This window comes from Coregonus clupeaformis, unplaced genomic scaffold, assembly GCF_020615455.1.
Source record: "Coregonus clupeaformis isolate EN_2021a unplaced genomic scaffold, ASM2061545v1 scaf2879, whole genome shotgun sequence".
In the NCBI taxonomy this organism is placed as follows: Eukaryota; Metazoa; Chordata; class Actinopteri; order Salmoniformes; family Salmonidae; genus Coregonus; species Coregonus clupeaformis.
The window spans coordinates 31,148-56,257 of record NW_025536333.1 but is presented as its reverse complement, the minus strand read 5'-3'; the positions used below and the strand labels follow the sequence as shown (position 1 = coordinate 56,257).

The following is a 25,110-nucleotide window of genomic DNA, read 5'->3' as shown; positions in this document are numbered from 1 at the left end:
AGCTTGCCCTGGGGGAGTTGAGGCATTGGCTAGAGGGGGCCGCCATCCATTCAATCGTATGGACTAACCATAAGAACAGCCTACATTCAGGACGAGAGCTCAATTCGCACCAGGCCAGGTGGGCGTGTTCTTCACGCGCTCTCCCGGCAATTTGACCCCGTGGACCTGGTGGAGAGGGACGACCCCATTGTCCCCAACGCCGTGATTGCTGCCCCAGTTTCTGGGGGAATCGATAGGCTGGTCAGGCAGCGCTACGGCTGGAGCCCATCCGGGCGGAGGTCCATCGGGGAGGATATCGTATCCAAGGCTGCGCACTCACGACTACTTCAGTGGGCGCGCGTCCGAACTCACCAGCCATCCGGAGTGACAGGACTCTGGAGTTCCCTGCGTAGGAGGTTCTGTGTGGCCATCAGCTGAGGGGGATACCTGCGCCTTCGTGGCTGCTTGCCGGTGTGCGCACGAACAAAGAACTCACGCCAGCCCGCGCAGGGCTTTTGACCCCTGCCTATCCCCAAGCACCCCTGGTCCCACATTTCATTTCCGCCCTAACCCCCTCTGATGGATACACATTTACCTGGTCGTTGTGGACCGGTTTTCAGCCGCCCACTTCATTCCCCTTCTCAAACTCCCGCCGCCCGGGAGACGGCTAAGTTGGTGGTGCAGCACGTTTTCCGGGTCCACTGCCTTCCCCAAGATGTGGTGTCGGATCGGGTCCTCAGTTCGCCTCCAGGTTCTGGAAGGCGTTCACCTCTCGGCGCTCCATCAGCTTGTCTCTCGGCTTCCATACCCAGTCGAACAGGCAGACAGAGCGCGTCAACCAGGATCTGGAGGTGGTGCTGAGGTGCTACGCCTCCAGCAACCCAGCTACGTGAGTCAGCGACTGGCGTGGGCGGAGTACGCCCCAACACCCTTCTCTGCTCATCCACCGGCCTGTCCCCTTCCAGTGCCAATACGGGTACCAACCCCCACTATTCCCGAGCAAGAGGAGGAGGTGGCTGTCCCTGTCGGTCCAGGCCCACATCAGTCGCTGCCGCCGCACCTGGGAGGCAGGTACGGGCGGCGGCGGGCCTCGGTCAGGTCTCAACATCAGGCCAACCCCAGGCGTCGCCCGGCCCCGGTTTTTCGCCCGGGACAGAGTCGAATCTTCCCCTCCGGGGAGTCCAGGAAGCAGTCCCCCGGTTCATCGGGCCTTTCAGGAGTGGTCCAGCAAGTCAACCCAGTGGCCTACCACCTGCAACTTCCCCCACCATGCGGCGTGCATCCCACGCTCCATGTGTCCCCTCCTTAAGCCCGGTCGCCACCTGTCCCCTGACTCCCCCTCCTCATCCTGTTCCCCCACTGCGCCACGTCGGAGGGCAGCCAGCTTTTACTGTGGACCGGATCCTGGACTGCCGGGCGGGGGATCCTGGATCCTGGACAACCTTAGGCACCTTCTCACTCACAGTCTGGACTAATCATTATCCTATTGGTGTCACATATGTCTATCTGTTCCCCTGTGTATTTATGCCCTCACTTGCCTGTGTGCCCTTGCTCTGTTTTCTCTGCTAGTTCTCGATGCCAAACAGTACTAATCAGTGTCTGATCGCGAGACGTATGTACAGGTACTTGAGAGTGTTCTCCTGTTTCATTGTTGTTTTCAGTCATAGTTAGGTATTTCGTATGTTTGCTGTCAGCCTGTTTTTGGAGACCAATTTGCTCCTTTATTTTTTCGTTGTCCGTTATTTTGTATCCTGGTTTTGGGACCACCAGTAAAGATCCTTGTTTCACCATCTCTGCCTACTGCCTACTGTCTATCTGCACCGCACCTGGTTCAGACCTCACACCAACCCTTACATTTCTTGTGGTGGATACTACTTGTTTAACCTTGTAGGCTAATTATCCTAGTGCCTTGTGATGAAGATTACAGTACATGTAAAAACAAACAAGTACTTACTCTGTGATAAGAAATATCCCCAGGACAGAGCCGGCAACCTACAACACACAATAAACACAGTTAGACTGAGGGTGGCAACAACATGCATTTAAATAATATTGTCAATAAATGCAATTATGATCTAACAGGGTCCCTCTAGCCTAGCGCTACCAGACATTAGTCCATACTCTCCCCTGGTCTGCTTCCTGTTTCATTTTTGCCATGGAAAACAATATTGCGATACTGGTATTGTCACAGCCCTAAATGTTATGGGTTAATATAGAATCTATATAATAGAGGGTGTACGCGGTACTGGTAAAACATGAGCCTATGACAATAATTAAAACCAAATCTCAAGAAAACTGTAGGCTATTACACCACTTTTTATTTTACGCATTTCGGAGGCATGAAAAATTAGCAAATAGACTTGGAAAACGGATGGTATAGCCACGCTCCAAAATCCGATGTGGTTCGACGGGAACACTGACATTTTGCCAAGTCAGAGATGAGTGGCTGACACTAAGACGCAAGCTGACAGCAGGGGACGATAAATTCTGGCCTAATGACAATCGGCAAATGTCATTACAATTTTTGGTGTTTTGTGGAACAGATGTCTCTTTCCATTCACCACTGTTTGGAGGCTGGAAATATGTTGCGAGTGGATGAATGTGCACGGATAGCCTAGCAAAGGAGCCCTTTGAAGTGACTGTTTTACAATCAGATGAAAACATCATGACTGGTTGTGTTTATGCCACAATAAAAGGTAATACATTTTAAAAGTTAAATGACAAATTACGACTAAACCCACAGAGATCCTATTGAATTAATAGTGATTCTACATGTAGTTATGATGAGGCCGATAAAAAAAATTTGTGCACGCAAGTGCATATAGGAGGTCCTGTACCGGGAAGAAATGAATTCTACTTTCACCTCTGGTTAATATATAATCTTTCCTCTAATACAGTGATGTTATCGGTTAATATAGAATCTTTCCTCTAATACAGTAATGGTATCGAGTTAATATAGAATCTTTCCTCTAATACAGTGATGTTATCGGTTAATATACACTGCTCAAAAAAAATAAAGGGGAACACTTAAACAACACATCCTAGATCTGAATGAATGAAATAATCTTATTAAATACTTTTTTTCTTTACATAGTTGAATGTGCTGACAACAAAATCATACAAAAATTATCAATGGAAATCAAATGTATCAACCCATGGAGGTCTGGGTTTGGAGTCACCCTCAAAATTAAAGTGGAAAACCACACTACAGGCTGATCCAACTTTGATGTAATGTCCTTGAAACAAGTAAAAATGAGGCTCAGTAGTGTGTGTGGCCTCCACGTGCCTGTATGACCTCCCTACAACGCCTGGGCATGCTCCTGATGAGGTGGCGGATGGTCTCCTGAGGGATCTCCTCCCAGACCTGGACTAAAGCATCCGCCAACTCCTGGACAGTCTGTGGTGCAACGTGGCGTTGGTGGATGGAGCGAGACATGATGTCCCAGATGTGCTCAATTGGATTCAGGTCGGGGAACGGGCGGACCAGTCCATAGCATCAATGCATTCCTCTTGCAGGAACTGCTGACACACTCCAGCCACATGAGGTCTAGCATTGTCTTGCATTAGAGGAACCCAGGGCCAACCGCACCAGCATATGGTCTCACAAGGGGTCTGAGGATCTCATCTCGGTACCTAATGGCAGTCAGGCTACCTCTGGCGAGCACATGGAGGGGCTGTGCGGCCCCCAAAGAAATGCCACCCCACACCGTGACTGACCCACCGCCAAACCGGTCATGCTGGAGGATGTTGCAGGCAGCAGAACGTTCTCCACGGCGTCTCCAGACTCTGTCACGCCTGTCACATGTGCTCAGTGTGAACCTGCTTTCATCTGTGAAGAGCACAGGGCGCCAGTGGCGAATTTGCCAATCTTGGTGTTCTCTGGCAAATGCCAAACGTCCCTGCACGGTGTTGGGCTGTAAGCACAACCCCCACCTGTGGACGTCGGGCCCTCATACCACCCTCATGGAGTCTGTTTCTGACCGTTTTAGCAGACACATGCACATTTGTGGCCTGCTAGAGGTCATTTTGCAGGGCTCTGGAGTGCTCCTCCTGCTCCTCCTTGCACAAAGGCGGAGGTAGCAGTCCTGCTGCTGGGTTGTTGCCCTCCACGGCCTCCTCCACGTCTCCTGATGTACTGGCCTGTCTCCTGGTAGTGCCTCCATGCTCTGGACACTACGCTGACAGACACAGCAAACCTTCGCCACAGCTCGCATTGATGTGCCATCCTGGATGAGCTGCACTACTTGAGCCACTTGTGTGGGTTGTAGACTCCGTCTCATGCTACCACTAGAGGAAAGCACCCGCAGCATTCAAAAGTGACCAAAACATCAGCCAGGAAGCATAGGAACTGAGAAGTGGTCTGTGGTCACCACCTGCAGAACCACTTCTTTATTGGGGGGTGTCTTGCTAATTGCCTATAATTTCCACCTGTTGTCTATTCCATTTGCACAACAGCATGGGGAATTTATTGTCAATCAGTGTTACTTCCTAAGTGGACAGTTTGTGGACAGAAGTGTGATTGACTTGGAGTTAAATTGTGTTGTTTAAGTGTTCCTTTATTTTTTTGAGCAGTGTAGAACCTTAACTCTAAAACAGTGATGGTATCGTTTATTATATAATCTCTACAGCAGGGATGGGCAACTTTGATGGGGGGTGGGGGTAACAAAAATCTGAACTCATCATGAGAGGCCGCAATTGCTCGCGGGTCTGCGAGCATCATGGGGACCCCCAGGCCGGTAACTCGACCATGATAACAACTTTAGATAGCTGGCTACTAAACTAACTTAGCAATCTTAAACATTTTTAGCTGACATGGGGTAATTGACTGACTATCAGCGACTGAGAAAAACTGCTGATGCACAACCACATTTAGAAATTGCACCTTGTGTATTCTACTATTCTACCTCGCAACAGTAAGTTAAGACCCAGACTGAGTTCCCTCCTAAAATAAATAAATTATTGATCCGAGGGCTTAAGGGGGGGCCACATGTGGCCAGCAGGCCGCCAGTTGCCCATCCCTGCTCTACAGTATCTCTGAGACAGGGATCATCTAATGTTTTCATTTCTTTACCTCGAGAGCGAAGACGAGGAAGATGAAGATGAGGACGTAGACCAGGTTCCTGTTGGTGAAGATGTAACGCAGGTAGGTGTTCCACGATGTCGTCTCAAACACGTTCTCACGCTCGTCTGCAAAGCATTGCTGCAAACAGACAAAAGAAATATGTCAAATACTAAAACTTAGCTGTTCTTTGTGTTTTGTCTTTAAACGTTTATGTTCAAACTTTGCTTTGAAAAAGGTGGTTCAAACACGGGTGAACAATCTATGACGTCCCCTTGGCAACTCCTTGACCCTAACCATAACCTCCATGTGCTCTTAAAGACCAGCAGCTACAGGGGAAACGGTCCAAGCTGCCTTGAACCCAACCTGCTCCCATCACTGAACCAACCTCCATGTCCTCCTCATCCACATCCTCGCTGATGTCATAGACACTATCTTTGGACAGGCGTCGTGCGTAGATGTCCAGCTCAGAGGCCAGCTCGCACTGCGGCGTGATGGACAGCTTCTTCCTGAAGGACGCCTGGAGCTGCTCCCTCCTGCCCTGCCCCTTGGCGTTGGTGATGAACTGCAGCACAGACTGGCGCCGCTGCCCGCTCGGGTGCTGCAGGCCGTCGTGGTACAGATTCCCCCGGGCAGCGACTCTTCCACCTATAATCAAATCAAATTAAAGTTAGATTTTTAAAATATATTTTGCCTTTATTTAACCAGGTAAGTCATTGAGAACACATTCTCATTAACAACAACATGAGTTTATTTGTCATATGTACAGTATACAGCAAAGTAATGTAAACACAGTACAATTAAATGTTTACATGCAAGCTCTCCTGTCAAACAGTGTAACAACTATAAATGTAATCAATGAAAAACATGTAGAATAAAGTACAGTAAGACCAATTTTAATTGTCACATGCGCCGAATACAACAGGTGTAGACTTTACAGTGAAACGCTTACTTACGAGCCCTTAACCAACAAAACACATGTTTGCTATAGTAACACAAAACAAGTGATGTACTGGGCCGTACGCATTACCCTTTGTAGAGCCTTGCGGTTGGATGCCTAGCAATTACCATACCAAGCAGGGATGCAGCCAGTCAAGATGCTCTCAATGGTGCAGCTGTATAACTTTTTGAAGATCTGAGGGCCCATACCAAATCTTTTCATCCTCTTGAGGGAGAAGAGGCGTTGTCGTGCTCTCTTCACGACTGTATTAGTGTGTTTGGGCCATGATAGGTCCTTAGTGATGTGGAGACCGAGGAGCTTGAAGCTCTGGACTCGCTCCACTACAGCCCTGTCAATGTGAATGGGGGCATGTTCGGCCCTCCGTTTCCTGTAGTCCACGATAAGCTCTTTTGTCTTGCCCACGTTGAGGAGAGGTTGTGTCCGGCACCACACTGCCAGGTTTCTGACCACCTCCCTATAGGCTGTCTCATCATTGTCGGTGATCAGGCCTACCACTGTCATGTCATCGGCAAACTTAATGATGGTGTTGGAGTCGTGCGCGGCCACGCAGTCGTGGGGTGAACAGGGGAGTACAGGAGGGGACTGAGCATGCACCTCTGAGGGGCCCCCGTGGTTGAGGGTCAGTGTGGCGGATGTGTTGTTGCCTACCCTCACCACCTGGGGACAGCCCGTCAGGAAGTCAGGGATCAAGTTGCAGAGGGAGGTGTTCAGTCCCAGGGTCCTTAGCTTAGTGATGAGCTTGGAGGGCACTATGGTGTTGAACCCTGATCTGTAGTCGAACAGCATTTTCACATAGGTGTTATTTTTGTCCAGGTGGGAAAGGGCAGTGTGGAGTGCAATAAAGATTGTGTCATCTGTGGATCTTTTGGGGCGGTATGCGAAATTGGAGTGGGTCCAGGGTGTCTGGGATGATGGTGTTGATGTGAGCCTTGACCAGCCTTTCAAATCATTTCATGGCTACAGATGTGAGTGCTACGGGGCAATAGCCATTTAGACAGATTACCTTGGCGTTCTTAGGCACAGGGACTATGGTGGTTTGCTTGAAACATGTAGGTATTACAGACTGGTCAGAGAGTGGTTGAAAATGTCAGTGAAGACACTTGCCAGCAGGTCACCGCATGCTCTGAGTACACGTCCCTGGTAATCCGTCTGGCCCTGCGGCCTTGTGAATGTTAACCTGTTTAAAGGTCTTACTCGCATTGGCTACGGAGATTGTGATCACACAGTCGTCCAGAACAGCTGGTGCTCTCACAAATGGTTCAGTGTTGCTTCCCCAAAGCGAGCATAGAAGGCATTTAGCTCGCCTGGTAGGCTCGGTCACTGTGCAGCTCTCGGCTGGGTTTCCCTTTGTAATCCATGATAGTTTGCAAGCTCTACCATATCCGGCGCATCAGAGCCGGTGTAGTAGGATTCAATCTTAGTCCTGTATTGACGCTTTGCCTGTTTGATGGTTCGTCGGAAGCCGGAGCAGGATTTCTTATAAGCTTCCGGATTAGTGTCCTGCTCCTTGAAAGCGGCAGCTCTAGTCTTTAGCTCAATGTGGATGTTCCCAGAAATCCATGGCACCTTGCTGGGATATGTATGTATGGTCACTGTGGGGACAACGTCGCCAAATGCACATATTAATGAAGCCGGTGACTGATGTGGTAAACTCCTCAATGCCATCGGATGAATCCCCGAACATATTCCAGTCTGTGCTAGCGAAACAGTCCTGTAGCTCAGCATCTGCTTCATGGACCACTTTTGTATTGAGCACGTCCCCTGGTACTTCCCATTTGAGTTGTTGCTTGTAAGCAGGAATCAGGAGGATAGAGTTATGGTTCGATTTGCCAAATGGAGGGCGGGGGGAGAGCTTTGGATGCGTCTCTGTGTGTGGAGTAAAGGTGGTCTAGAGTTTTTATCCTCTAGTTGCACAGGTGACATGCTGGTAGAAATGAGGTCAAACGGATTTCAGTCTCCTTGCATTAAAATCACAAGCCACTAGGAGTTTGCTTATGGCCCTATACAGCTCGTTGAGTGCGGTCTTAGTGCCAGAATCAGTTTGTGTTGGTAAATAGACAGCTATGAAAAATACATATGAAAACGCTCTTGGTAAATGTTATGGTCTACAGTGTTTCATGAGGTATTCTAACTCAGGCGAAGCAGAACCTTGAGACTTCCTTAATATTAGAGATCGCACACCAGCTGTTGTTAATAAAGAGACACCCTCCACTCCCCGATATTACCGAACTCTAAGAGCACTATGTAAATAAAAAATAGAAAAGCACCCTCACCTGATCGTCCTCGGGGACCACAGAGAACTTCCTCTCTGACAGCTCCCGCACGCCGTCCCCGATGGTGGTGGACCCTGGGGGCGGAGCCTGGCTGTTTTGGGGCCCAGTACCAATGAAGGAGAACTTACGTGCCGCTGCTAATGGATTTAAGATAATCGACTGTTTACGTTTCTCCGCATCTGTGAGACCGTCGCCCCCGGCGATGGTGATGCCTTGAGGTCCTGTGTTGCCGTTGATGACTGATGGCGGGGGCTGGCGGAAGGACTGGCGGATGGGCTCGGGGCCACGGAGGACAGCGGATTCGGCCGATGGAGACGCGCGGAGTGTCTCGGTGAGGATGGAGCTGCGGCGCTCGGGCGTTGATGTTACCGTAGGCCTCCAGGCCCAGGAGCAGGGAGCTGAAGTCTGGTCTCTGGGCCTGCAGCTGGGAGAAGGAGCCGGAGAAATAACACACTCCGTTGTGAAGCAGAAGGATCTTGTCCGCTTCTCTTAAGGTGGTCCAGCTTACTGGTGACCACAATACGAGTCTTGGAGGACATCAGTTTACACAGACACCTGGCAAGAGAAAACACATGTATCCTTTGTTAATTTATCAACTTTTACTTTAACAGACAGGCATGAAGTGACCTTTGGAAAACAAGTAAAAAGAGATGATAAGTTTCACATTGCTGTTCAATCCTGTGCTTGCCCTCATTTCTGGGAGGGAAGATGCTGATAACACAAATGTCCGAAATTAGATCAAAGATCATTCATGTCAGACAGAAAGAGACATTTCCACAAAAAGCCCTTTGATCGCCCTCACACTTCACCACCTAACCCAATTTCTCAATAGGTCAAAGACAACAAGAAAGATGCAACCTTAACCTTAACCTCTCTCTCTCCTTAACCATTCACCCAGCCCATTCCAACCAGCCCATATGAAATCCTCAGTGTTGAGCCACAGACAGACCTCTCAAAGATCGCTTTCTCCGTCACAATGTCCAGGTGGGTGAAAGGCGAATCCAACAGGTAGAGGTCGCGCTTTGTACACAGCTCTGTAAAAGCACACACACGCACACACACACACACACACAGAGATACACACACACATACACATGCACACACACACACAAGATACACACACACATGCACACGCACACACACACACACACACACACACACACACACACACACACACACCAGAGATACACACACAGATACACACACACACACAGAGATACACACACAAACATAAATGGAAGTAGGTAATAAATCAAACAGGCTTGTAAATTAGGGAAGTCAAGTCCCTGTGGGATTCAACTCAGTTTAAGTGATACATTTACAATGACAACCTAGCCAAAATGACAGTGATGCTCTCTCAGTTAAGTGGGAGCAAATGGAGACCCGGGACTATAAAACCAATAAATAATGCATATGTCGGAACGTTGGACTAGACATAGAGGTTCAATGGGAGTAAGAAAAAGGTTGCAGAAGCACCGGCAATATTAGATTATAAAACACTACAGTTATAGGAGCTGGACTAGAGGTCTTCACGGGTCCACCCCGAACCCAAATACCCGAGACTTGAGCGGGTCTGGGTCCAAAATTCGAACTTTTTGTTCGGGTCCGTGTCAGGTCCTGTTTGATTGTAATCGGGTCTTGGGTCTACATTTACAGCTGATAGACAAGAGTGGACCCACCAGGGCTCTGCATATATTATTTATCAGCAGATGTCACAAAGTGCATATACAGACACACAGCCTTAAACCTAAACAGCAAGCAATGCAGATATGCCTATAGCATATTTCTTTTACGCTAATAAGGTTAATTTATTGACTTATAGAAGGCCTAGCCAACATATACAGACCTATTCGTTAACAAGAAGAGCAACTTGACTGATAAACATAATTTTTTTGTCACTGGGTCTAGACCCGGACCCATTAGGGAACGGGTCGGGTCTAGGGTCTGGTTGTCGCTGGGTGCCTTCGGGTCGAGTCTGATTGTTCTGGGTCCGTTTCGGGTCCGGGTTCCTTATCGGGTCCGGGTCCAACTTTTTGTACCCAGAAGACCTCCAAGCTGAACTAACAGTCAGATGAAAAAGATATTGATACTGTAGTAATCATATTTTTCATAGGGCATTATGACCAGAATCACTATCCAACACCGTCCCCATACCAGGAGTCTCCAGGGCAAAACAACACAAAATGGATTCTTCCTTCAAGAGTATCATGTTACATTCCATTGACAAGTAAGTATAGGAAGGAATATACATTTAACGAGTCACAACACCAGTCATGACTTTAAGAAATCCACCACAGTGTTTTGCCGAGTAGATCATAGAGTGAGTGACTAAACATATCTTGGGTCTTTTATATTGAACGGAGGAGACTTCATGAATTAACGTTACCATGGTGACAGGTGCTGGGGTGAGTGATACGTGCTGAAAGACAGGTGTGTGTGTACAGGTACGTACCTGGCCAGACCTATCCCCGCCCTCTGACCTCCACTAAGGGTCACCCCTCCATAAGGGGCGTCTTGTCTTTCTCCGGCAGCAGGGCCAGATCCTGAGGGGAGAGCAGCAGGGGTTTAGATACATGTTTGAGACGCACACACACAAATCAAAAACTGAAATATGAAATGTAGGGGAGTAGGGACATCATAGCCCTACTAAATCTGTCAAGGAAAACAAAATCAAAAGTTCAATACCTTAGCAGACATAACAGACTGAGATGGCAGCTAAAGAAATCTAAACAAGCAGTTTGTTTACGTCTATTACTCCTGAAAGAATGTTGACAACAAACTGGGCAAAGACTCAGTTCAACGTCCCCTAGTTTCTGTCAATTGTTTAAATGTGAAATTAAATTAACCTGAGGCCTGGTGAAAATGTACAACCTGTTGAGTTTTGCAAATCCAATTCCTTTTCCACATTAAAGCTATTTCAAAATAATATATATATTTACAGTATAAGTACCCTAGCTGAAAGACACAATGGTTGGATTTCAAAAGTCTAATTGCGCCACATACCAAACAATACCAAACAAGAAACACTGAAATATGAGTATGAAAAACATCACAAACGACCACAGCTGATGAATTGTTCATTATTAGGTAGATTATTTCAAACTCAAACATCTGAAACACATGTACACCAACATGTAAAATAATGAATTGAGTCATACAGTGATGGAACACAGTCATAAAACCGCCTACCTTTTGAAACTTCTGCTGTCCGAAAGGAAGGCATTGGGAATTAAATTAACAGGTTGTTTAACAGGTCGTAAAACACAGCAAGTGGAAAAAAGCACCTTGTGTGTCTCATACTGAACAAAGCCACTGGATGCATCCCAAATGGCACTCCTGTTCCCTATATAGTGCACTATTTTTGACCAGGTGTAGTGCACTTTATAGGGAATATGGTGCCATTTGGAACGTATCCACTGTCAGGCTAGAGCTGAAACATACAAGCTAACTAAGGGCTAATGTGTACAATGCTTGGGGTTTACAAGATACAGCCCACCCATGGTAGTTGTCTGGTCCTAGGACAGGCAACAATAGACTGCAGCACAATCACAAGCCCACTAAACACAGTCTGATTCGTCTGGGCACACAGAAACAGGTGTCTCTTTTCTCTCTGTCTCAGACCACATATACCAGATTGCTTTTGTCATATCACTCACTTTGAGAGATGTTATATTCATGACTCTTCTAAAGTCACTCAATTGACAGTTTGGAAAAAGGTAAACATTACAGTTACAAAAGAGGGAACGTCACTATCGTGAGCTGTCAAAGCGTTAAAATAGGTTCACACAGTAGTGTTTGCTTTAAACACACCCGTTGTTGGTCAAACAGCCATTGAGTGATGGCTGCCGTTTTATGGACTCTTAACCAACCGTGCTATTTTGTGTGTTTTTTTTGCATTGTTTGTAACTTATTTTGTACATAATGTTGCTGCTAGCGTCTCTTATGACCGAAAATAGCTTCTGGACATCAGAACAGCGATTACTCACCTTGAACTGGATGAATAATTTTTATTTTATGAGTCGGATGAGAGGGATTTGCTCCAGACACCCGACAGGGCCCTCATCCCCATCATTCGCAGTAGAAAGAAAAGGAGATATCGCGGAAGGCGATCGGGGTGCTTGGTAAGGAGCCGGCGACGAGTGGCTAATCTGCCTTTGCCATCGATACTATTGGCCAATTTACAATTACTTGATAATAAAATGGATGAACTACAGGCACGAATACCCTACCAACGGGACATTAAAAACTGTAATATCGTATGTTTCACCGAGTCGTAGCTGAACGATGACATGAATAACATACAGCTGGTGGGTTATATACTGTATCGTCAGGATAGAACAGCAGCCACTGGTAAGACAAGGGGTGGCGGTCTACGTATATCTGTAAACAACAGCTGGTGCACGATATCTAAGGAAGTCTCTAGGGTTTTGCTTGCCTGAGGTAGAGTATCCATGATAAGCTGTAGACCACACTATCTACTAAGAGAGTTTTCATCTATATTCTTCATAGCTGTCTATTTACCACCACAAACCGAAGCTGGCACTAAGACCACACTCAATGAACTGTATACGGCCATAAGCAAACAGGAAAACACTCATCCAGAGGCAGTGCTCCTAGTGGCCGAGGACTTTAATGCAGGGAAACTTAAATCCGCTTTACCTCATTTCTACCAGCATGTTAAATGTGCAACCAGAGGGAAGAAAACTCTAGACCACATTTACTCCACACACAGAGACGCATACAAAGCTCTCCCCTCGCCCTCCATTTGGAAAATCTGACCATAATTCTATCCTCCTGATTCCTGCTTACAAGCAAAAACTGAAGCAGGAAGCACCAGTGACTTCGGTCAATAAAAAAGTGGTCCATGAAGCAGATGCTAAGTTACAGGACTGTTTTGCTAGCACAGACTGGAATATGTTCCGGGATTCTTTCGATGGCAATGAGGAGTATACCACATCAGTCACTGGTTTCATCAATAAGTGCATCGATGACGTCGTCCCCACAGTGACTGTACGTACATACCCCAACCAAAGCTATGGATTACAGGCAACATCCGCACTGAGCTAAAGGATAGAGCTGCCGCTTTCAAGGAGCGGGACTCTAACCCGGAATTCCACTATGCACTCTGACGAACCAATAAACAGGCAAAGCGGCCAATACAGGACTAAGATTGAATCGTACTACACCGGCTCTGATGCTCGTCGGATGTGGCAGGGCTTGCAAACTATTACAGACTACAAAGGGAAGCACAGCCGCGAGCTGCCCAGTGACACGAGCCTACCAGACAAGCTAAATTACTTCTATGCTCGCTTCGAGGCCAGTAACACTGAAACATGCATGAGAGCATCAGCTGTTCCAGATGACTGTGTGATCACGCTCTCCGTAGCCGATGTGAGTAAGACCTTTAAACAGGTCTGCAGGGCCAGACGGATTACCAGGACGTCCGAGCACGCGCTGACCAACTGGCAAGTGTCTTCATTGACATTTTCAACCTCTCCCTGTCTGAGTCTGTAATACCAACATGTTTCAAGCAGACCGCCATATTCCCTGTGCCCAAGAACACTAAAATAACCTGCCTAAATAACTACCGACCCGTAGCACTCACGTCTGTAGCCATAAAGTGTACTCCTGAGTGGCGCAGTGGTTCTAAGGCACTGCATCGCAGTGCTAACTGTGCCACTAGAGATCCTGGTTCGAATCCAGGCTCTGTCGCAGCCGGCCGCGACCGGGAGACTCATGGGCGGCGCACAATTGGCCCAGGGTAGGGGAGGGAATGGCCGGCAGGGATGTAGCTCAGTTGATAGAGCATGGCATTTGCAACGCCAGGGTTGTGGGTTCGATTCCACGGGGGCCAGTATAAAAAAAATATATATGTTTTCACTAACTGTAAGTCGCTCTGGATAAGAGCGTCTGGCTAAATGTAAGTGCTTTTGAAAGGCTGGTCATGGCTCATATCAACACCATTATCCCAGAAACCCTAGACCTACTCCAATTTGCATATCGCCCCAACAGATCCACAGATGATGCAATCTCTATTGCGCCCACACTGCCCTTTCACACCTGGACAAAAATAACACCCATGTGAGAATGCTATTCATTGACTACAGCTCAGCGTTCAACACCATAGTGCACTCAAAGCTCATCACTAAGCTAAGGACCCTGGGACTAAACACCTCCCTCTGCAACTGGATCCTGGACTTCATGACGGGCTGCCCCCAGGTGGTAAGGGTAGGTAATAACACATCCGCCACGCTGATCCTCAACACGGGGCCCTCAGGGGTGCGTGCTCAGTCCCCCTCCTATACTCATGACTGCATGGCCAGGCACGACTCCAACACCATCATTACGTTTGCCATATGACACAACAGCAGTAGGCCTGATCACCGACAACGACAAGACAGCCTATAGGGAGGAGGTCAGAGACCTGGCAGTGTGGTGCCAGGACAACAACCTCTCCTCAACGTGATCAAGACAAAGGAGATGATTGTGGACTACAGGAAAATGAAGAGGACCGAGCACGCCCCCATTCTCATCGACAGGGCTGTAGTAGAGCAGGTTGAGAGCTTCCAAGTTATTTGGTGTCCACATCACCAACAAACTAGCATGGTCCAAGCACACCAAGACAGTCGTGAAGAGGGCACGACAAAGCCCTTTCCCCTAAGGAGACTGAAAAGATTTGGCATGGGTCCTCAGATCCTCAAAAGGTTCTACAACTGCACCATCGAGAGTATCCTGACTGGTTGCATCACTGCCTGGTATGGCAACTGCTCGGCCTCCGACCGCAAGGCCCTACAGAGGGTAGTGCGTACGGCCCAGTACATCACTGGGGCCAAGCTTCCGCCATCCAGGACCTCTATACTTCAGGCGGTGTCAGAGGAAGGCCCTATAAATTGTCAAAGACTCCAGCCACCCAAGTCATAGACTGTTCTCTCTGCTACCGCACGGCAAGCGGTACCGAGCGCCAAGTCTAGGTCCAAGAGGCTTCTAAACAGATTCTACCCCCAAGCCATAAGACTCCTGAACATCTAATCAAATGGCTACCCAGACTATTTGCATTGCCCCCCCACCCCTCTTTTACGCTGCTGCTACCCTCTGTTTATTATCTGTGCATAGTCACTTTAATAACTCTACATACATGTACATATTACCCCAATTACCTCGACTAACCAGTGCCTCGCACATTGACTCTGTACCGGTACCCCTGTATATAGCCTCGCTATTGTTATTTTTACGGCTGCTCTTTAATTATTTGTTACTTTTATTTCGTATTATTTTATATTGTATTTTTTTGTGATTTTTGTTGGTATTCTTTCTTAAAACTGCATTGTTGGTTAAGGGCTTGTAAGTAAGCATTTCACTGTAAGGTCTACACCGGTTGTATTCGCGCATGTGACAAATAACATTTGATTTGATTTGATTTGTGTAACACACCATCCACATTATCTGTGGCAAATCATCAATACCCCAGGGCATGAGTGGTGCCAATTTGCCACTTTAATCATTTTCATGCCTTCTCAGAAGTCTAAATGTAAAACCAATGATTGCTACTGTATAGTAGCTCTGGTGCCCAGAGTTTTCTGGTCAGGTCACGTAGTCAGGAAAAACTCCTGATCCTAAATATACACAGATACACAGATTGACAATGAATGCTCTAGTCTAGTCTACATCAATGCCTGTGACTCTGAGCAAGCTGATATTCCGTCCCAATGACATAATGTGGTGTGTCCATGGCAACGGGAGTGTCTGGGACAGTAATCCAGGGACAAGGCCCCCCTGCTGAGGCAGCACTTTGAACACACTGCCCACCACCTTACACTGGGGCTCCCACACAGGGACGGGACAGGATTGTGTTTGCGTGTGTGTTAGTTTGTGTGTGTGTGTGTGTTCATGTGTGTGTGTGTGTGTGTGTGTGTGTGTGTGTGTGTGTGTGTGTGTATAAACTGGAGAAATATGACACATCAACGCCTCACAAAGGCTCCTGGGTAGACAGCCAAGTAGAACATATGAGTCAAGGGAGAAGGAGAGAGAATTGGGTGAGGAATGATTAGCAACAGAACAGGGGGAGGTTGAGAGAGTAGCAACAGAACAGGGGGAGGTTGAGAGAGTAGCAACAGAACAGGGGGAGGTTGAGAGAGTAGCAACAGAACAGGGGGAGGTTGAGAGAGTAGCAACAGAACAGGGGGAGGTTGAGAGAGTAGCAACAGAACAGGGGGAGGTTGAGAGAGTAGCAACAGAACAGGGGAGGTTGAGAGTAGCGGGAGGTTGAGAGAGTAGCAACAGAACAGGGGGAGGTTGAGAGAGTAGCAACAGAACAGGGGGAGGTTGAGAGAGTAGCAACAGAACAGGGGGAGGTTGAGAGAGTAGCAACAGAACAGGGGGAGGTTGAGAGATAGCAACAGAACAGGGGGAGGTTGAGAGAGTAGAAGAAAACTATTCAGGTAAAATAAAAATTAGCGAGAACGGTCGAAAAGAAAGCAAAGACAAAGGAAAGCAGAAAAGTAAAGAAACATCTGACGCTACTACATCAAAGACCAGACCTGAGACCAAAGGAATTCTAACCAAGCTAACAACCAACACACAAACAACGAGTTTACATATTTCAGTCCACCGTACCTCCTCCAGCTGACAGGCCTTGATGACAGAGGTGTAGCGGAACTCCGTAGGTCAGACCAAACAGGATGTTGTCACGGATGGTTCCGGGCATGATCCAGGAGGTCTGGGGGGAGAAGGAGATCCGTCCGCTGTGTCTGATCTTCCCTCAGACGGGACCAGCTCTCCCAGGATCATCAAGCAGGGAACTCTGGGGGAGACACAGAATTAAAGACAAAAGACACATAAAATAACATTTTATCTCTATGGAAGACACACATTAGTGTGTGTGTAAGCTTCCGGACGCAACTTCGGGAGTCTGTTGGGACATTGGGCTGACATTTTTGGACTCCCTTAGTTGCGCATCTCTCTGGTGCCTGGCAATGGAAAATAACCCTAACCCAAAGTGTCCGTTTTCACCCGATCTTTTTTGCCCGTCAACAAAAGCTACAATTTCTAGGAACACTACTTACCAGTTGGCAGGAAAAATGTGTCTGTCGCTATCTAAAAACGCATTTATAACCAGTTTTTATCCAGGGTCTTCCACTAGCCTACTATTAACATTTTCCACCGGAAACACTCGCTTCTTTGTGTTTCCAGTAGAAAACGTCAATATTAGGCTAATCGTTGGAATGGAAGACCCTATGACATAGTGAGATATGAGAATTACAGGGACTGCAGTTGGTACATTTAAAGAAATGTTGATTAACGTACATTGTTCCTGTCAAATCAAATTAACCCAATAAAGTAAACTACAAAAGGCCCAGACCTCCTCCGTCCACTCCAGTGTTCCCAGACAGACAGTGAGTGGTAGTGCTACCTTTCCTGAGCCGGTGGATCCAGCCACCGCCAGCATCTGTCCCTTCTCCAGGTACAGGCTGATGTTCTTGAGGACGGGTGTAACATATAGGTTGGTGAAGAACAGCCCTACGTCACCGTTAGGATGGCCGTTAGACTTGTTCTCCTGCTTTATCTTCTCAAACAACTCTCCGATACCCTGGAGAGGGGGAAGAGAGTTGGGGGAGAAATAGAGAGAAAGGGAGGGGGGAAAGAGGGGGAGGGAGAGAAAGAGGATGAGAGAGAGAGAGAGAGAGAGAGAGAGAGAGAGAGAGAGAGAGAGAGAGAGAGAGAGAGAGAGAGAGAGAGAGAGAGAGAGAGAGAGAGAGAGAGAGAGAGAGAGAGAGAGAGAGAGAGAGAGAGAGAGAGAGAGAGAGAGAGAGAGAGAGAGAGAGAGAGAGAGAGAGAGAGAGAGAGAGAGAGAGAGAGAGAGGGGTCAGAAATAGCTTTACATTACATCAAATGTACATTTCTCTCATACAATATGACCAGACCAGCTTGTCTGAAAGAGTGAGCTCATGTGTGTACAGCTCTGTTTGTATTAGGAATACTATTTGGGCATAAAGGGGAAAACAGACTAGTGATAAAATGCTCTGATGACGGCTTTATGCTGAAATGTGTCCGACAATTAGAAAGATGAGTAAAGTATTTTTTTGTCATTTCTTTTCAAGATTCTGGGAATCACTGAGAAATAGGAGACTCTTGGGCCCCAAAGAAAAAAGACCTAAAATGTCTAATCCATCAACATTTCCATAGAAATCAAATCACTGGTGAGAGTGAGACTTCTGTAGGAGAGAAATAGTGAAGCTCCCTGGTTGGTTCGTTTAATCATTGACCTGGGTGACGTTTTATGGGTCAGTGCTCTTCTAAGGGCTTCTGTCATTTCCATAGCTTACACTGCGTCACATTCATATTCAAATGAGCTGACGTACACGCAGTCCACAATAAAGACCAGTCGGACACCTCTGGCCTATTCCCAAAATAACTTTCACGGGAAGAGGAGACACTGGGATATAATCCTGGGTGTGATAAATGAATGGATTCCTAACCAGATTTTCCCAGCATAGAGATGGATTTGGTATAGTTTACCACCGTGTAGCATTGCATTGGTGTTAGTTATCTAAATTAGTGCACAAAGCATCTGAACACAAATTATTTTCTACCTACTTGGGATGGCCATAAAATGTGTCCATAAAGTTAAATGTACTGCCTGCGACACTTCAAACTGATAACGTTGTTCTGTGGTCATGATGATGAATTGCCTTTTACCTACACAATACTAGGATTATCATCAGGAAGAATAGAATAGAATGCACACACACACACCGTACCTCATCCCAGGAGGCAGTCACGTTGACCAGCTCTACCTCAGTGGTGGTCAGGTTGTACTCCAATACTTTGTACTCCTCTTTACAGAGGTATTCCTACAGGACAGACAAAACAAGAGTTAAAACCACTAATATGTTACAAATTGAAACAGACAAGAATATTATCTTGGCAACAACAAGTCAACTCAATACACACACACGCATGCACACACACACACACACACACACACACAGACACAGACACAGACACAGACACAGACACACGCACACACACGCACACACACGCACAGACGCACTCTCACACACACAAACAATCACGCAAGCACACACACACACACACACACACACACACATTCACACATTCACAGTGGAGAACAAACCGTAGTGGCTCATAGACAGAATAGACAACATGTGTTGTCCTACTGTAGTGTCCTGTGCAGTAGTGGCTCGTAGACAGAATATACAACATGTTCAGGAGATAGAGAGGAATCCCTGATAAGACTGACACAACAACAACTGTACTGTGACCCTAATATGGCTTTTTGGCCATGGATGACGTGTGTCTGTCTCTCTCTCTATTTCTTGATGGGCCTTATGGCAAGGCGGTATGAAGGGCATGTATGTGTCTTGGGGTGCAGTTGGTGTTTTGGATTCCAGATGTTGGACTGGAAAGATGAGTCCATTAAATCAAACAGGTAGCTTCTACTTCCTCTTTGTGCGTGTGATTGAATGCCTGCGCGTGCGTGTGGGGTTGCCTGTGTGTGTGTGCGTGTGTGCGCGTCTGCAGTGTTTCCCCTAGGATTTTTGTGGTGGCAAAGTTAGTGTGGTAGTGGGCGTGGCCAATTGCGCTGTCTCCGACCAACATTTTTAAAGGACCTCCTCCTGGCAACAGAGACAAAATGTTGCTGTTTTAAAGCTAATTTCCTGCAATTCTACACATTTTGCCTTGGCTTATGCCGTGTTTTATGCTACATGAGTGACTCAAACATAATACCAAAATCAATGAGGGCCCCATGCCATGACATTTTTGGAATTTTAGATTCTCCTTGACTGTCTAGTTTTTATTTTGGTGATTGTTTTTCAAAAATCTTATTCAAAAATATATAGCTCCATTATCTCTAAATACTTTATATCTGGTTTTAGTCGTTTAAGTTTACACTGAAAACACTCTAACATCCCAAAAATGATATTATTTTTATTTTTTTAAACGCTGCTGCTAAATGAATATAGGGGACATAATCAGCATGTCTGAACATGCATTTGTGTTACATGTATGTGTGTGTGTGTATGTGTATGTGTATGTGTATGTGTGTGTGTGTGTGTGTGTGTGTGTGTGTGTGTGTGTGTGTGTGTGTGTGTGTGTGTGTGTGTGTGTGTGTGTGTGTTTGTTTGCCAATTCTTATGAGTCTTCTTAAGATACTGACAAAAACACACCAGAACTGACATAACCTTCAGGGACACTGACATAACCTTCGGGGAGACTGACATAACCTTCAAGGACACTGACATAACTTTCGAGGACACTGACATAACCTTCGGGGACACTGACATAACCTTCGGGGACACTGACATAACCATCAGGGACACTGACATAACCATCAGGGACACTGACATAACCTTCGGGGACACTGACATAACCTTCGGGGACACTGACATAACCTTCGGTGACACTGACATAACCTTCAGGGACACTGACATAACCTTCAGGGACACTGACATAACCTTCAGGGACACTGACATAACCTTTGGGGACACTGACATAACCTTCGGGAACACTGACAATGACAAAACCAGAGTTATCATCAACTTCTGTTAACAAGCACTCCTTTCCCCTCCACTTCCTCTCCTCAAGTCTATACATTTTACATTATATACAGTATCAATGACTGTGCTTCTCCAAGCCAACTCCATCCAACATCTTCTTTTCATTTTCCACGGCCCACTCCCAACTATTACAGCCTTCTACCAGACTCTAACCAAGTTAAATGCCTACTTCAACGATGACCCAAAGTTCCAGCATACTGTACTGCATCTGGATGGAACATTCAAAACCCCATCCACCCCTCTTCACTCCCCCTGTCCTCTCTCCTCCCCCTGTCCTCCCCCCCACCCCTCTCCCCTCCCCTGTCCTCCCCCACCCCTCTCCCCTCCCCCTGTCCTCCCCCTACCCCTCTCCTCCCCCCCCCCTCTCCCCTCCCCCTGTCCTCCCCCCCCACCCCTCTCCCTCCCCCCCCCTCTCCCCTCCCCCTGTCCTCCCCCCACCCCTCTCCCCTCCCCCTGTCCTCCCCCTACCCCTCTCCCTCCCCCTGTCCTCCCCCCACCCCTCTCCCTCCCCTGTCCTCCCCCCACCCCTCTCCCCCTCCCCCTGTCCTCCCCCCACCCCTCTGCTCCCCCCACCCCTCTCCCCTCCCCCTGTCCTCCCCCCCACCCCTCTCCCCTCCCCCTGTCCTCCCCCCATCCCTCTGCTCCCACCACCCCTCTCCCCTCCCCCTGTCCTCCCCCCATCCCTCTGCTCCCACCACCCCTCTCCCTCCCCTGTCCTCCCCCCACCCCTCTCCCCTCCCCTGTCCTCCCCCCCACCCCTCTCCCCTCCCCCTGTCCTCCCCCCACCCCTCTCCCCTCCCCCTGTCCTCCCCCATCCCTCTGCTCCCACCACCCCTCTCCCCCCCTGTCCTCCCACCACCCCCTCTCCCTCCCCCTGTCCTCCCCCCCACCCCTCTCCCCCCCCCCTGTCCTCCCCCCCACCCCTCTCTCCCTCCCCCTGTCCTCCCCCCATCCCTCTGCTCCCACCACCCCTCTCCCCCTCCCCTGTCCTCCCCCCATCCCTCTGCTCCCACCACCCCTCTCCCCTCCCCCTGTCCTCCCACCACCCCTCTCCCCCTCCCCTGTCCTCCCCCCACCCCCTCTCCCTCCCCCCTGTCCTCCCCCCACCCCTCTCCCTCCCCCTTTCCTCCCCGTACCCCTCTTACTCCCCCCTCCCCCTTCTCTCCCCGTGCCCCTCTCACTCCCCTGTCCTCCCCCCACCCCTCTCCCCTCCCCTACCCCCTCTCCCCTTTCCTCCCCTACCCTCTCCCCTCCCCCTTCTCTCCCCCTACCCCTCTCCCCTCCCCCTGTCCTCCCCCCACCCCTCTCCCCCTGCCCTCCCCCTACCCCTCTCCCTTTCCTCCCCCCCCACCCCTCTCACTCCCCTGTCCTCCCCACACCCCTCTCACTCCCCTGTCCTCCCCCCCACCCCTCTTCACTCCCCTGTCCTCCCCCTACCCCTCTCCCCTCCCCCTGCCCTCCCCTGTCCTCCCCCCACCCCTCTCCCCTCCCCCTGTCCTCCCCCCCACCCCTCTCCCCTCTCCCTTTCCTCCCCCTACCCCTCTCCCCTCTCCCTTTCCTCCCCCACCCCTCTTCACTCCCCTGTCCTCCCCACACCCCTCTCACTCCCCCTGTCCTCCCCACACCCCTCTCACTCCCCTGTCCTCCCCCCACCCCTCTTCACTCCCCCCTGTCCTCCCCACACCCCTCTCACTCCCCTGTCCTCCCCACACCCCTCTCACTCCCCCTGTCCTCCCCCCACCCCTCTCCCCTCCCCCCACCCCTCTCCCCTCCCCCTTCTCTCCCCATCCCTCTCCCCTCCCCTCTCCCCCACCCCCTCTCCTCCCCCTGTCCTCCCCCCCACCCCTCTCTCCTCCCCCTGTCCTCCTCCACCCCTCTCCCTCCCCCTGTCCTCCCCCCACCCCTCTCCCCTCCCCTGTCCTCCCCCCACCCCTCTCCCCTCCCCCTTTCCTCCCCGTACCCCTCTCACTCCCCTGTCCTCCCCTAACCCCTCTTACTCCCCCTCCCCCTTCTCCCCCCGTACCCCTCTCACTCCCCTGTCCTCCCCCTAACCCCCTCTTACTCCCCCTCCCCTTCTCTCCCCCGTACCCCTCTCCCCTCCCCTGTCCTCCCCTAACCCCCTCTTACTCCCCCTCCCCTTCTCTCCCCGCACCCCTCTCACTCCCCCTGTCCTCCCTAACCCTCTTACTCCCCCTCCCCTTCTCTCCCCCGTACCCCTCTCCCCTCCCCTGTCCTCCCCCACCCCTCCCCTCCCCCTGTCCTCCCCCCACCCCTCTCCCCTCCCCTGTCCTCCCCCCACCCCTCTCCCCTCCCCCTTTCCTCCCCCACCCTCTTCCTCCCCTGTCCTCCCCCTACCCCTCTTCACTCCCCCTGTCCTCCCCCCCACCCCTCTTCACTCCCCCTGTCCTCCCCCTACCCCCTCTCCCCTCCCCCTCTCCCCCACCCCTCTTCACTCCCCCTGTCCTCCCCCCACCCCTCTCCCTCCCCCTGCCCTCCTGTCCTCCCCCCACCCCTCTCCCCTCCCCTGTCCTCCCCCACCCCTCTCCCCCTCTCCCTTTCCTCCCCCTACCCCTCTCCCCTCTCCCTTTCCTCCCCCCACCCCTCTTCACTCCCCTGTCCTCCCCACACCCCTCTCACTCCCCTGTCCTCCCCACACCCCTCTCACTCCCCTGTCCTCCCCCACCCTCTTCACTCCCCTGTCCTCCCCACACCCCTCTCACTCCCCCCTGTCCTCCCCCACACCCCTCTCACTCCCCCTGTCCTCCCCCCCACCCCTCTCCCCTCCCCTGTCCTCCCCCCACCCCTCTCCCCCTCTCTCTCCCTCTCCTCCCCCACCCCTCTCCCCTCCCCTCCTCCCCCCCACCCTCTCCCCTCCCCTGTCCTCCCCCACCCCTCTCCCTCCCCCTTTCCTCCCCCCACCCTCTCCCCTCCCCTTTCCTCCCCTACCCCTCTCACTCCCCCTGTCCTCCCTACCCTCTCCCCCTCCCTCCTCTCCCCCTCCCCTCTCCCTCCCCTGTCCTCCCCCACCCCTCCCCTCCCCCTGTCCTCCCCCACCCCTCTCCCCTCCCCCTTTCCTCCCCCCACCCCTCTCCCCTCCCCTTTCCTCCCCTAACCCCTCTTACTCCCCTCCCCCTTCTCTCCCCCTGCCCCTCTCCCCTCCCCCTGTCCTCCCCCACCCCTCTCCCTCCCCTGTCCTCCCCCCACCCCTCTCCCCTCCCCCTGTCCTCCCCCCACCCCTCTCCCTCCCCCTGTCCTCCCCCCACCCCCTCTCCCCTCCCCCTTTCCCCCCCACCCCCTCTCCCCTCCCCCTTTCCTCCCCGTACCCCTCTTACTCCCCCTCCCCCTGTCCTCCCCCACCCCTCTCCCCTCCCCTTTCCTCCCCCACCCCTCTCCCTTTCCTCCCGTACCCCTCTTACTCCCCCTCCCCTGTCCTCCCCCCCCCCTCTCCCCTCCCCCTTTCCTCCCCACCCCTCTCCCTCCCCCTTTCCTCCCCCCACCCCTCTCCCCTTTCCTCCCCGTACCCCTCTTACTCCCCCTCCCCTGTCCTCCCCCACCCCTCTCCCTCCCCTGTCCTCCCCTAACCCCTCTCCTCTCCCCCTTTCCTCCCCGTATCCCTCTCACTCCCCCTACCCCTCTCACTCCCCCTTTCCTCTCCTCACCCCTCTCCTCTGACGCTGTCCTCTCTCCTCCCCCTGTCCTCCCCCCACCCCTCTCCCCTCCCCTTTCCTCCCCCCACCCCTCTCTCCTCTCCACCCCTCTCTCCCCCATCCCTCCCCCTCCCCCAACCTCCCCACTCCTCTCTCCTCCCCTGTCCTCCCTCCACCCCTCTCTCCTCCCCCTGTCCTCCCCCCACCCCTCTCCCTCCCCTTTCCTCCCCCACCCCTCTCCCTCTCCACCCCTCTCTCCCCCATCCCTCCCCCAACCTCCCCACTCCTCTCTCCTCCCCCTGTCCTCCCTCCACCCCTCTCCCCTCCCCCTGTCCTCCCCATCCCCATCCCCTCCCCATCCCTCCCCCCACCCCTCTCTCCTCTCCACCCCTCTCTCCCCCCATCCCTCCCCCTCCCCCCAACCTCCCCACTCCTCTCTCCTCCCCCTGTCCTCCCCCCACCCCTCTCCCCCTCCCCTTTCCTCCCCCACCCCTCTCTCCTCTCCACCCCTCTCTCCCCCATCCCTCCCCCCAACCTCCCCACTCCTCTCCTCCTCCCCCTGTCCTCCTCCACCCCTCTCCCCTCCCCCTGTCCTCCCCATCCCCATCCCCTC

At 50.8% G+C, this 25,110-nt stretch overlaps 1 pseudogene; it reads right to left on the bottom strand.

Annotated features, from left to right (window-relative positions):
• Positions 1-1,929: 1,929 nt before the first annotated feature.
• Positions 1,930-25,110, bottom strand: part of LOC123481279 — a 44,987-nt pseudogene continuing 21,806 nt past the window's right edge.